Source organism: Gorilla gorilla, chromosome 10, assembly GCF_029281585.2.
Source record: "Gorilla gorilla gorilla isolate KB3781 chromosome 10, NHGRI_mGorGor1-v2.1_pri, whole genome shotgun sequence".
Taxonomy (NCBI): Eukaryota; Metazoa; Chordata; class Mammalia; order Primates; family Hominidae; genus Gorilla; species Gorilla gorilla.
Window position 1 is genome coordinate 112,964,145 of NC_073234.2, and position 13,665 is coordinate 112,977,809.

At 35.0% G+C, this 13,665-nt stretch overlaps 2 long non-coding RNA genes across 12 annotated transcripts in view; one reads left to right on the plus strand and one right to left on the minus strand.

The window, feature by feature from the left end:
* LOC109028982 (uncharacterized) overlaps positions 1 to 13,665 on the plus strand; it is a 102,299-nt gene that overhangs the window by 74,789 nt on the left and 13,845 nt on the right. The gene's annotated exons all lie outside the window — the stretch shown is intronic.
* Positions 1 to 13,665, minus strand: part of LOC109028983 (uncharacterized) — a 43,437-nt gene that overhangs the window by 17,327 nt on the left and 12,445 nt on the right. The window contains exons 4-5 of one of the 5 annotated variants that reach the window (XR_008670058.2): positions 12,146 to 12,304; positions 8,062 to 8,161 (exon numbers count right to left, since the gene is read on the minus strand). The exons of 1 other annotated variant lie outside the window; for it this stretch is intronic. This is a non-coding gene — a long non-coding RNA (uncharacterized lncRNA). Of the gene's footprint in view, positions 1 to 3,796; positions 3,864 to 8,061; positions 8,162 to 12,145; positions 12,305 to 13,665 lie in introns of those variants that run through there. 3 more of the 5 variants (XR_002008014.3, XR_008670057.2, XR_008670059.2) reach the window with 3 other exon arrangements.

A 13,665-nucleotide genomic window follows, 5' to 3' on the forward strand; every position in this document is an offset into this window, starting at 1 on the left:
ATTTTTACTCATTGACATATTATTGAAGAATCTCGCTTTTTTGCAAAATTACACATTTTTTTGCATAAATGTGCCTAATTACCTGAATTCAGTTTTGATTAGCAGTGTTAATTGATGCAGCTGTGGATGGTATCTGTTTACCCAAATTACCATGTGCAAACAGCAATATGTCTGGAAGTGAATATGCTAAACTGAAAATACTAATTAGGTAAGACAGATTGTTATTCAAGTCACATCGTGGAGCTTTCTAATGAAAGCCTGGATGTGTCAGGGTTTCATGATATTCAGACAGAAATGTCTATATTACATATGATTTCTAAATTTAATTCATAAGAACAGATGGGATGTCAGCCAGGGTTCTTCTGCCTTATTCTGGTATTAATGTGAATATTTTACTCAACTGGAGATATATTCATGTGTTTTTTTGTGGGAAACTCATTATGTGCTTTGACAATATGCCAGCCCTGTACATCCAGACACATCTATTTCTTGATCAATGTATTTGAAGATTATATCCACCTACCATCCCAAAGATGAAGATGGATAAGCCATCTTGCAAGCTTAATCACATCAGCTGGTTAATTTAATCAAATCAAATAATAGAAAGGTTAGTTAAACAGGCAGCTTAACTGAGTAATATTTTATGGATGTTTTCCTTTTGCACCCCCCAAAAATAATAAGAAAGGTTTGATCCTAGGATTGTTAAGAATCAGTGAGCAATTCACAGGACTGAAAGGTGAATTCGCATTGCCTTCAGGTTGTTTTGAATCTTTAATCATTTAAAAATGGATAGCAAAACAGTGCTTATTTTCTAGTGCCCGGTTTTAAAGTGTTAACAGCCTTTTTTGTCTTTGGTTTCCATTACCTCTGTCCTAATGCATGACCTGCTTTGCTTAAGGTTTTTCTTGAAAGAAAGCGTTAATCTTTACTTTCTGCTGTGGCACTCAGAACTCATTAATGGCAGTGTAAGTTAGAGGTATCTGAAGCTTAGAGTACAAATCCTGCACATCAGATAGTGAAGAAATAATGGACCCATCTTTCCTTTCCCAAGAGGCTAAATAACTGTGCTTAATGCATAATAAGTCTCCTCTTCTCAAAGCCTGTGAAAATAAGGCCTCTTTACTCAACCTTAAGAGTTTAAGATCCCTATTAGATATTTTAAGATGCCACGAGCTAAATGGGGGTGATTTTCATGATGCAAATTTGAACATAATTATAGTTTGGCACATTTAATTTAGGTTTAAGTGAGAATCATAATTACCAAAAATTGAATTATTTCAATTATGCTAATTTCTATCCCCAAAGTTTTGTGTAATTTGGGTTCACTAAAACAGGTTTAGATCCTGCAGAATTACAATGGAGTCTCATACTAAAAATAAAAAATTTGTGAAAATGATTCACAAATGATTCACAGCTAGTTACATCTTAGGTACAGAAATGTCGACATACTGTTAACTGACCCAGGAAAACCGGAGGGGCTGGGAATGGCTTAAATCAAAAATAGAAAAATGGGCATTATGAGTTAACTGTTTGGGCCATTTGATTACCATTTTCTACATCAATACTAATTTTAACATATTATTGCTATTTGCTGTCTAATCAATGAAGCTAATTTCAGTATTTTAAAAATAAAATTTGTGTGCATTACAGTTGTGATTATTTAATAGTACACTTTCAGAAAAAAGAATACTGTAGTCACCTTCAGAATTATCTTGCCTTTGATTATCATTTAAAAGCATTAGGCCTTTCAAAGGTGCTTAATGTAAAATTCCTTAATTCTTGGAGATGAAGAATTGGAAAGTTTCATTTCCCTGTGGCTGAAGGTAGCTTGGTAAATGCTCCATGGACAGTGCAAGAGGGTTCTTTGTTACAGAACCAAAGTGTATGTGTATGTAACTGTGTGTGCACATACATTCATAAAATCGCCTAACCATTGAATTCAGACACTAGATTTGGCCAACCAGCTTGATTTGTCAGGTATGTTTATTTCTGAGTTCACTAAGGCAACTGCTAAATAAACCCAAGTCTGCTTTTACAGCACAGACAAAGGAAGAAAATTCGTTCCTAAAAGTACAGCAATCTATTCTAAACAAAACGATGCCTGGGCACTTTTTGCTATCATGAGATTATCTAAATATTTTAGTAAAGTTTTGTTTTGTTTTAACCTTCATGTGGAGATGCGAACGTGTTTTGTGTAAGACTCTTGACACACATGAGCATTTCTACATTTTAACTTTAAAATGGGAAAACAGGTCAGTGATGTCAAATCGGAACCAGGGTTATGAAATTTTATCAGACATTTCAATGAATTGTCTTTAGGCAAATCACCCAACCTCAGTGTGCAAATTAGTTAATTTTAAGAATAAATATAGCTATCTTTCTGACTTACTAAGGATTTATCATTTGTGCCCAAGGTTCAACAGATCTGTAAATGAAGTGTGTGAATCTTGTCTTTGAACTCTAATTGGCATGTGAGGGAGGCAGGTCTGACTGAGTTAAAGGCTGAAGGACTTAATCCTTTGAAGAAATTTTGATTTAGTTTTATTACCTCTAAGTATTGCTAATGTATTCTAAAATTAATTTGACTCTGACTGCTTGGCATATCCTGATTCCCTTTCCAAAGGATAGATCGTAGGCGCATTGAGGGAAATCTATTTCTTTGTTAACCTTCTGTCTAACCACAGTCACAGCTTTACCACTGAGTAGTGTTGTAGTGGTGTGCACACAGTAGGGACACTTGAAGTCTAAGAGAGTGAACAGTGGTTACCATGAATAAAAACTATGACCATTAACTCCATTTGTAACTGTCAATCGCCTATATTTCACGATTAGTGTATTACCTGGCCCAGGGGCCATAAACCCCCTGAAGACATTTTAAAAAATTTAAAGCTCCTGTTTTTGAAAAAGCTGTATATTTTTGGTTGGTTTATTGTCTGACCAAAGGAACTCTATAACATTTCACAAAGAATGGAATTCATTTGAACTTGTTCCCTGAAAAGTATAGCACATGGATTAATACACACTTGGATTAATGCAAATTTCAGACAAATGGGACTTGAATTGCTAAGCAAAGCTTGTAGACGGGCAGACCTAAATTCAAATTTTGCCTTTGTCATTTGCTAGCAATGTGACTAGGAGGCATTTTCCTAGATCTTTTGGGCCCTAGTTTACCCATTTGGAAAGAAGAGAAAATAATACCTATTTATAGTGGTGTTGTGAATGAACTATATAATGTATATAAATGCCTTAACCCAATGCCTAACGTCAAGTTTATACTCAGTAAATAATAACTATAATTACTGCATAAAGTACAGTAGCTCTGTGTTAGAAACCAACAGAGGCAATTAGAGAAGGTTTTAAAATCTGGTTTTAAATTTAAGTTTAATTTACTTAAACTTCTAAGCAGTAAAATTTCCAATCACTGTGAGTGTATCCATAGATTAGATAGATAAATAGATAGATAGAGAGATAGATAGATAGATATAGATATAGATATAGATATAGATATAGATAGATACACAAGTCCTTTTTGTCCCAGGTGTATATATATATGTGTGTTTTGTACACATATATCATTTATGTAAGGACAAAATTAAATATCTGGCTTACTGAAAGTATATAGTACATACGCTTCTGGCTTTCTTATTTTCTAACAATTTCTAACAGTTATACAACACTTCATAGCTCAAAAATAACGCTATACACATTACCATATTTGATTTTCAGAGCAGCAAGACAAGACAAGTGATATTGCATTCATTTTCTATAAAGTACATGGAGATGTTAAGTGATTTACCTGGTATTACTTCAGTGAAAACAGGAAAGATGAAGGTAGGAGAATATACTTGGAATCCTTTTCCGGACTGTTTGGAAAAACAAGGTAATAATACTGTTTTTCCACGGAATATTGGCAAACAAAAATGTGTTAAGTGAATAATACTACATTTAACTATAGGGCACAGAAATGAGTATATTAAGAAATCCAGGTTTCAAAAGGTGGATAGAATTAGTTTCTCCTCGGTAAACATTTATTAAGATACCCTGACTCACTGCCTTCCTTCAACAGTTAAACATTCTCATTTCCACTCTTATTAATAGGGCTTGTATGAAAATGGAGTGGGCGAGTTAGAAAAGCTGGAACCAGGAACTTAGGTCTCCCTCAGGCTCAGACAAAAGCTCAGAGATCTAAACATGGTAAAATATCTAGAGATTTCTTAAGAAATTAGCACATGGAGGCAGATTTAAAAAAAAAAAAAGAAAAAGAGAAAGAAGATTCTTCCTTTCCTTTTTATAAGTTTTAGATAGGAAACAGAAAATGACCCAAGGAAGCCATTGGATTAAAGTATTTTACTGATTTAACAATTATCTTACAAATACCTTCTGTATGTCAGCTATTGAAAAGGCACTATAGGAACATAAAACGTGCAAGGCACAATGTCTTCCAGGATCCTAAATAACTATCCTTATTATTATAATAATTACTATATGCTTATTGCAACAATGATATCATTAACAGATAAATTATTTGTCTTTTAAATTCTGTGGATATTAAGAAACACATTCATTCATGTATTCCTTCAACAAGCATTTATTCCTTTTTGCACTGGGTAGTGGAATATGAAAGTGGGCTTGGAAGTCAGGTAGCCTGAGTTTAGATCCTTGGTTCTCCACTAATTAGAGGTGGGGACAATTATATGAATGTTAGCTTCCATGTCTATAAAATTGAGTTGATCATAAGATTGATATGAGAATAATGATTTGCAAGGTACTGCCCCTTGTGCATGGCATACACAAGAACTACTCTATTATCATTATTATGCTTCTCCACTCAAGGGATATACAAGTAGTTGGGGAGTGAAATAAACACACCTGAAGCAACTAGATAATTTTAATATGACATGGAAATCATTGTAATCTCATTTGGCCTGGACTCTACAGGTGCTGATGAAACAGGAAAGGACTTCTCGAAAAAGAGAAAATAATACCAAAAATGTTTTCTGTACACACTGTACTGTGTGGTGTCTAGGTCTAGCCATGTCTTTGTTCAATATATGCAGCCTGATGGACACCTCCACTGTTAATTTAGAAACCTACAACATCTGTGCAATTTAAATAGGACCAGAGCCCAAACTCCAAAACACATAGAATATGATTTCCTATTCAGTGTGGTTGAATAGGACCACATCCATCCCTGGGGCTTTGATTCATGAACTACACGGCCCTAATTGACATGGGGTTGTTGCCTTTTCAGATAGCACGCATGGCAGAGTTTCGGTGTATTTGGACTTGTTCAGGGTTCTTACATCCAGAAAGTCCAAATTAGATTTTTGTCATTAGCTTGTCAAGCTTCTCTTAAGTCCACTTAATGAGGTCTGCAGTGGAATGTCTTTTATGTTCTGTGGCCTTTATGCTTAGTCTCAGCTACTCTCAACTGTGGCTGAGAAGTTAATGAAGTTACCACAGTGTTCACTTGAGGTCTGCTGCTTTTGAAAACACACCTCGTATGTGTTTGGGTATTTAAATTCTGTTTTCTAGCTTTTAGGGTTTATATCCTCGTGGTGCATTCAAGTGCTATGGAAATAAGACCAGATGGATGTGACAACCAGCCATTCGGGAAATTACATACACATTACATTTTAAAAAACCAGTGTACATATGTCTATCTGGATGTGCTCATATGCTGGATTATTTTTGTTGCATCCAAATGGTTGGGATTTCAGTGAAGCAGTTACTTAGAATGTCAGCATGAGCATTCCTTCCAGGAGGAAAGCAGGGCCCGCACCAAGCCTTTTTGTCAAAAACAGTTGAACCTGGGGACAGAGTAAAGGCCATTCTGCATTTCTCTACCTCCTTTTAGTTTTTTCCATAGTTCTCATCACTACAAGACTTTATACCATAAAGTTGTTGGTTGTCTATCATCCCTCTAGAAAGTAAATGCTATAAGGACTGGCAATTTTTCTGCCCTGTTTAATACTTTAGTGTTTGGCACATAATGAGCGCTCTATATATGATAATGAATACATTCACAATCACTGGGATAATGAAATCATATTTAATTCCCTTCCCTTTGTGCTGAAGCCGGCATAATATGGAGGTTTTCTTTTGTCTCTTAAATGATGTGCGTATGACTACGAATAATGCTCCTGCTGCTGTCTAACATTTATATAATGTTTACTATATGCCAGACACTGTTCTCAGTACTTTACATCTAATTCTGACAAACCTTTGAGGTGGGGGCCGCTATTCTCCCTTTTTTATGAATGGAAAATGGAAGCACAAATCCTATCTGATAGAGCCAGGATTCAAACTCACCGGTATGATCTTCTACATCTCATGTTGTTAAAATGTGGCTTCTGGGGTTTGAAAATAAGTCATCTCAGGAATGTATCCATCATTTTGGTAAGCAAAGAAAGCTATCTATAACCATGATCTCTTAGTTTTGTGCTATTCTTAAATATGCAATTCAGTTTAGCCCAGTGGTGCAAAGATAATTATTCCCATTTTACTCTAAGAAGTAGGAATCTGTAGAGGCATTCACTTTTCCTATTTTGTATTATATCTCTTCAGTGATTTGCCTACCTCCTTGCCCTTCTATCAAAAAGAAAGAAGAAGAGGAGACTAGAAGACTAATGCTATAAATAAACACTCCAGGTTTTGATGCTAGTCAGAATATTGCATTAACAAGCCCAAAGCATATTGTCAAACTAAATGGAAAAATTGGTATCGGGGATTTTATCTTGGCTTACTCATGGTTACTCAAGTTCATTCTTACTAAAACATATTGTGATAGAATAATCAGATTTAGATTTGAAGTTAAGACATATTATATAACTTTTAGTAACAATTGTGCCTGCTCAATTGGGTTTGGTTAGACTGATAGTAAAAATTGGTTTGTAATCCTCAGCAGAGAACCCACGTGATAGTGTAGGCTTTGTCTTAGGTTAGTGCCAGAATTGTAAATTCCTTAAAAACTGGTGAAAACCAACTCTAGACACATAGGTAATCAGAGAGTGGACAGTATGTACAATGTAATGGCTAAGTCTTCAGAAGAATGGCACAATTTTCAGGGGTGTATTTGTGTACTGGGGGAATCGAGTTCCATAGCCAAAGATGGTACCATACCTTCGCTAGAATTGTAAATTATGTTCATTACCTATCAATTTCCTTGAAACCTTTCTTATTGTCCTTCCACACAGCAATATTATTTTATCAATTAATTTCTCTACAATCTACTCCAATCAGTCCAGATGGTCAAATCAATTTTCTTGTATCTCTTTTTCTCCTGAATTAATTAGTCCAATGAAATCCCATTAAAAAGTCACATGGCTTTTTGGGGGTTTATATAATCCTGTAGATTCCTGCTATATAATATGTATTTGTTACCTAATATGATAGAATGTCAATTTCTGCCCCTACTAACAGAATAAGATGATTCATGCAAAATGCTTAGCAGTACTAAGTACAGGGTAAAAAATTCCAATAAATGACATCTATTAATAGGCATCTATTATTTGTAAACATATTCAATACGTTGGAAGAGAACTAAAGAGAATCATTTTTCACAAGACCTTTTGGATGTGCCCATGGTTTTTCCCATTCTGGGTCAGAGCAACAAAATCACATTTACATTAAATTACACTCTTGCACTTCAGGCTCTCTCTAGTCTATTTCCTCATACTTTTCCTTTCATATACTGCATTATGAAGGCAACTGGTACTCAACTAGCAACCATCATCATCACCACCATCATCACCATGATAACTATATCTCCCAAAATAGTACCAACATTTATGGAGTAGTTTATAATGCACTTTACATATGTTTTCTTCTTTCCACAGTCCACAGTGGTTGACATTGCGAGTATAGAGGGAACATCATGGAGCTGGTGAGGGACAGATCTAAGATTAAGAGTCTGACTCTTAGATGTCCTTCACAATGATAAATAAGAGATTTGTAGGATTATTAATGCTGTGGATAATTTTGAATAAACCCTGCAGACATGTCCCACCCTCAGAGAACAATTTTTTGAAAACTAATCAGTCATTGAGCTTGACCTTAAGGAATGTGAATATTCTCTCCTGTATCTCTTCTTCTATCACCTTCAGTTAGCATCTTTGGAAAGCGCTCTCAGTTTTTGGCTTCCAGTTACTCCCAAGCTTTTCTAGCAAGTAGAAATGCAAACAGATAATCAGGGGATAGGGCTAGGGATATTTGCATTTTCATTAGGACTATAAAATTTCAAGGGCAGAAATATGGCAGGTTATGGGATTGGATGAGGAAAAAATCCTAGGGATGAGCAAGTTCTAGTCATATTTCTAACACTGCAGGTTACCTATGACTCCACGTAAATATGTCTAACAGCTTTAGAATGGAAGAAGAGATGGATAGGGCACACTTTTTACAAATTACTTGTGTCACTGGATGGGATGAGAAATGGGAATATGCCAGTTTCTTATGTAAACAACAGTTCATCAAGTGACATAAACACTTCAGATAACAGGAAGGATTTACCTGCTGGTGCAATTTTGAGTGTTTAGTCACCATTGGCACAAAAAGAAAGTAGGAACTGTTAAGAGGATGACTTAAGTAGAGCTGAAGGAGATATGCCTCAATCGTTATTACCATCAACTATTGTTATTTTTTTATGGTATATCCTAAATTTGGTAATTTGGTTGTCATTATCCTTGAAGGGCTTTTATCTGAGGTGCATTGCTATTTTTGAGGACTTTTAATTTTTCCCTGTCACTGACAATATTTGAAAAATACTACTTTTTTGTGGAGAGATCTAATCTTTCACATCTATGTTTTAAATCAAGGAAACGGGCTGGGTGTGGTGGCTTACACCTGTAATTCCAACACTTTGGGAGGCCAAAGTGGGTGGATCACTTGAGGTCAGGAGTTTGAGACCAGCCTGGCCAACATGGTGAAACCCCATCTCTACTAAAGATACAAAAATTAGCCAGGCATGGTGGCACACACCTCTAATCCCAGCTACTTGGGAGGCTGAGGCAGGAGAACTGCTTGAACCTGGAAGGTGGAGGTTGCAGTGAACCGAGATCTCACCACTGCACTCCAGCCTGGATGACAGAGCAAGACTCCATCTTGAAAGAAAATAATAATAAAAAAAATCAAGGAAATGTTGATGCCAAAGTAAATTTTGTGACTGTTTTATGGTAGTGGAAGGTTAAAAAAAATTCTTAATTGACAAATTAAGATTGTATATATTTATCATGTACAATATGATGTTTTGAAATATGTGTCTATACATGGGGAGTGGTTCAAGGAAGCTAATTAACATATACATTATCTCACATACTTATCTTTTTTGTATGTGATGAGAACACTTAAAATCTACTCTTAGTGATTTTTCAGGCATACAATTAACTATAGTCACCATATTGTACAGTAGGTCTCTTGGACTAATTCCTTCTGTCTAACTGAAATTTTGTATCGTTTGCCCAACATCTCTCCAACCTCTCACCCTCTCCAGCTCCTGGTAAACACCATTTTTCTCTATCTTTCTATGAGCTAAACTTTTGTAGATTCCACATATAAGTGAGATCACACAGTGTTTGTCTTTCTGTGCCTGGCTTATTTCACTTATTTCATTTCACATGAAATAGCCAGGCATAGAAAGATTGAACTGGAGGTCAACTGGAGGATGACCTCCAGTTCAATCTATGTTGCTGCAAATGACAGGACTTTATTCTTTTTTTGTCACTAAATCATAATAATAATATAATAATAATATGTATATATAACATCTACACTATGTATGCGTATCACATTTTCTTTATCCATTCATCTGTTGATGAACACTTAGGCTGATTCTTCATCTTGGCTGTTGTGAATAATGCTACAATGAACATGGGAATGCAGATATCTCTTTGACTCTTTGACGTATGAATTTTATTTCCTTTGGACAAATACCCAGTAGTGGGATTGCTGGATTATATTACAGTTTTATGTTTAATATTTTGAGGAATCTTCATACTGTTTTCCATAATGGCTATACTAATATACATTCTAACCAATGGTGTGAGAGGACTCCCCTTTCTACACATCCAAAACAACCCTTGTTGTCTTTTATCTTTCTGATAATAGCCACTATAACAAGTTGAGGTGATATCTGATTGTAGTTTTAATTTGCATTTGTCTGGTAATTAGTGATGTTGAGCCTCTTTTCATATACCTGTTGGCCATTTGTCTGTCTTCTTTTGAGAAATGTCTATTCAGGTGCTTTGCTCAATTTTAAATCAGATTATTTGTTTTCTTGCTACTGAGTTGTTTGAGTTCTTTATATATTTTGGATATTAGCCCCTTATCACATGTATAGTTTGCAAATACTTTCTGCCATTCTGTAGGTTTTCTCTTCATTTTGTTGATTATTTCCTTTGCTGTGCACAAGCTTTTTAGTTTGATGTATTCTCATTTGTCTATTTTTGCTCTTGTTGCCTGTGCCTTGGGGTCACATTTTTTAAAAATTGATTACCTACACCAATGTCATGGAGCTTTTCCCTTATGTTCTAATCTAGTAGTTCTACATTTTCTGTTCTTACATTTAAGTCTTTAACCTATTTTGAATTGATTTTTGTATATAGTTTGAAATAAGAGCCTACTTTCATTCTTCTCCATGTGAATGTTCAGTTTCCTTGACATTTCTTAAAGAGACTGTTCTTTTCTCATTATGTAGTCCTGACACCTCTGTCAAAAATAAACTGACCATAAATGGGTGGGTTTATTTCTGGTCACTCTATTCTATTCCATTGGTCTATGCATTTGTTTTTACGCTAGACCTGTGCTGTTTTGATTACTATAGCTTTGTAGTATATTTTGAAGTCAAGTAGTGTGATGCTTCCAGCCTTGTTCTTTTTGCTTAAGATTGCTTTGGCTATTCACAGTCTTTTGTGGTTCCATACAAATTTTAGGATTTTTTTCTGTTTCTGTAAAAATGCCATTGGAATTTTGATAGGGATTGCTTTGAATCTGTAGATCATGAATATTTTAACAATATTAATTCTTTCAATCCATGAACATGGGCTATCTATTTTAATTTTGTTCATCAATGTCTTATAGTTTTCAGCATGTAGGTTTTTCACCTCCTTGGTTAAATTTATTCCTGAGTATTTTATTTATAGTTATTATAAATGGGATTTTTAAAAATTTCTTTTTCAGATAGTTTATTATTAGTTTATAGAAGTACTGCTAATTTTTATATGGTAACTTTGTATTCTGCAGATTTACTGAATTTGTTTATTAGCTATAACAGGTTTTTTTGTAAAATCTTTAGGGTTTTCTATAAATAAGATCATGTTGTCTGTAAACAGGGACAATTTAACTTCTTCCTTCCAATTTGGATGCAGAAAACATATTTTGATCACATAAAAAAACAAATGGAGGAAAGTCTAGCAATTGAATTTTTAAAATAAATAATGGAGATTGACTTGAAAAGGTTTATTTTCATTTTATCCCTTGCAATAGATATTTTTTCAAGCTCTAACATACACTAAGATCTGACAGCAGAAACTTTTGAAAGAATGATTTGAGAACATCAACAAAACAAAAAGATTTGAGAGTTTGCAGGAAGTCTGGCCTTACTATTTCCTACTATGCACCCTGGGTGGTTTTGAACTCTGAGAGAGACTATGAAACATATATATCTGCACATCATTAGCATTCAAACGAGGTTCCATAAGAAGTTGAAATCTCCTTAAGGGAACATTGGTAGAACTTCAAGTCCTTTATAGTTTTCAGAAAAGAGTATGTTTTATCGTACCAAATCACTGGCAGAGAGTTAAGAATATACATTTTGTATAAATATGTATTCACTTAATTCATCAAACAGAATCTTTTCTTTTATAGCCAAAAGAGCCATTCTCAGAGAGCATATGGGCAATCAAAATATTCTCAAAGCCTGAAAGCCAAAAGTAGCTTTTGGTTTATTTACTGGGGTATGTCTTTCTAAACATTCTTTTTAAAATTAGCCCGAAAGGGCAATAAATTAGGCCTCTCTTAGGCCTGAGTGAATAAGAAAGATGAGGATTCAAGGACATTCAGCAAGGATGCCATTCACATGGTGTCTGTCTCAAGGGGTAGACCCAATGTGGTAAGTTTAAACAGGAAAAAGTAAACATAGAACCATTACTCTGTTCATGCAGTGCAGTCAAAACTTTCTCAGCAACATGCTTTTCACAAACTCAATGAGGCAGCACGGTTGTCAAGAAAATATATCCCTGAAGGTTTTTCCGTCTTAGTTTTTCCCCTGTTCCAATCTCTTTACTATCTGTCAGCAGAGTCTGAGATACTGATGAGAAATCATAAACATTAAAGAAATAGATGGGTCAATTTTGATAGAAATGGAACTGTTGACATATAAGCAGGTGTTCATTAATGAAGGGTAGGTTCAAGACCAGTGCTCCACAGAAAGAGAACAAAGTGAAATAACCCAAGTTTGATTTTCAAATACCTATAGAATTCGGTATTTTGTAATAAATGTTTTATTTCCCATTTTATATGCCAAGAGGCCAAAACATACAATGTTTGTTAAGTAATTAGTATCAATCAAAAGTTTAAAGTTAAAAACAAGTGGAGAATATCAAATGGTATCATTGGTGAAGCACCCTTTCTCAGTGTTCTAAATATTGTATTGACAGCCATTAAAAATAAATATATAGCACTTTGGGAGGCCGAGGCAGTCGGATCACCTGAGGTCGGGAGTTCGAGACCAGGCTGACCAACAGGGAGAAACCCCATCTCTACTAAAAATACAAAAATTAGCTGGGTGTGATAGCACATGCCTGTAGTCCCAGCTACTTGGGAGACTGAGGCAGGAGAATCACTTGAACCTGGGAGGCGGAGGTTGCGGTGAGCCAAGATCATGCCATCGCACTCCAGCTTGGCCAACAAGAGTGAAACTCTGTCTCAAATAAATAAATAAATAAATAAATAAATAATAAAAATATTAAAAGGACTGAAATAATGTCCATAGTATTTCAACAATCCAACATGAACTTGCTGAGGGAATTCACCTGTGTCAGGTAATTTAAGATGTAGTTAGCAAATTCTCACTTTCCTGGAATCACATAAAATATTCATAGATTCCTGTCAGTAACTGCAAAGTTAAATTTAAATTCCCATTCCTGGCTCCATAAGATAAAATATTTCTGTAGGATCTCTACTTTCTCGACTTTATTATTCTTAGTGCAATTGGAACTATTTTGCAATCCCGTGCCACTATGCATCTAGAACATAGCATCATATTTTGTGGCATCTCTCCTTCATAATTGTCTTTGGAGCCATATATTCATGCACATACATGCAAAATGCAAAAGGGAAAGTATTTGGCTTTTCTAGAATTGCAAATTTATAGAGTCTTTATAATGTCATTGATCCATTCATCCAGGTGAATAGAGCACTGACTCTGTTCCAGGTAGCTTACATATATAACCTCTAATTGTCGCAACTCAGAAAAGTGGACAACATTATCACTATTTCGTAGAAGAGAACACTTAACTAATTGTGTCAAATCAACTTTTCTGAAGTTACTCAGATTGGACCTTTAAATGAGGCTGACTCCAAAGACCATATTCTTTCTACAACACCACAATATGCTCTCTTACTATCTTGAGAGGCTCTACCAATTTAAATAGAAAAAGCATTAATGGC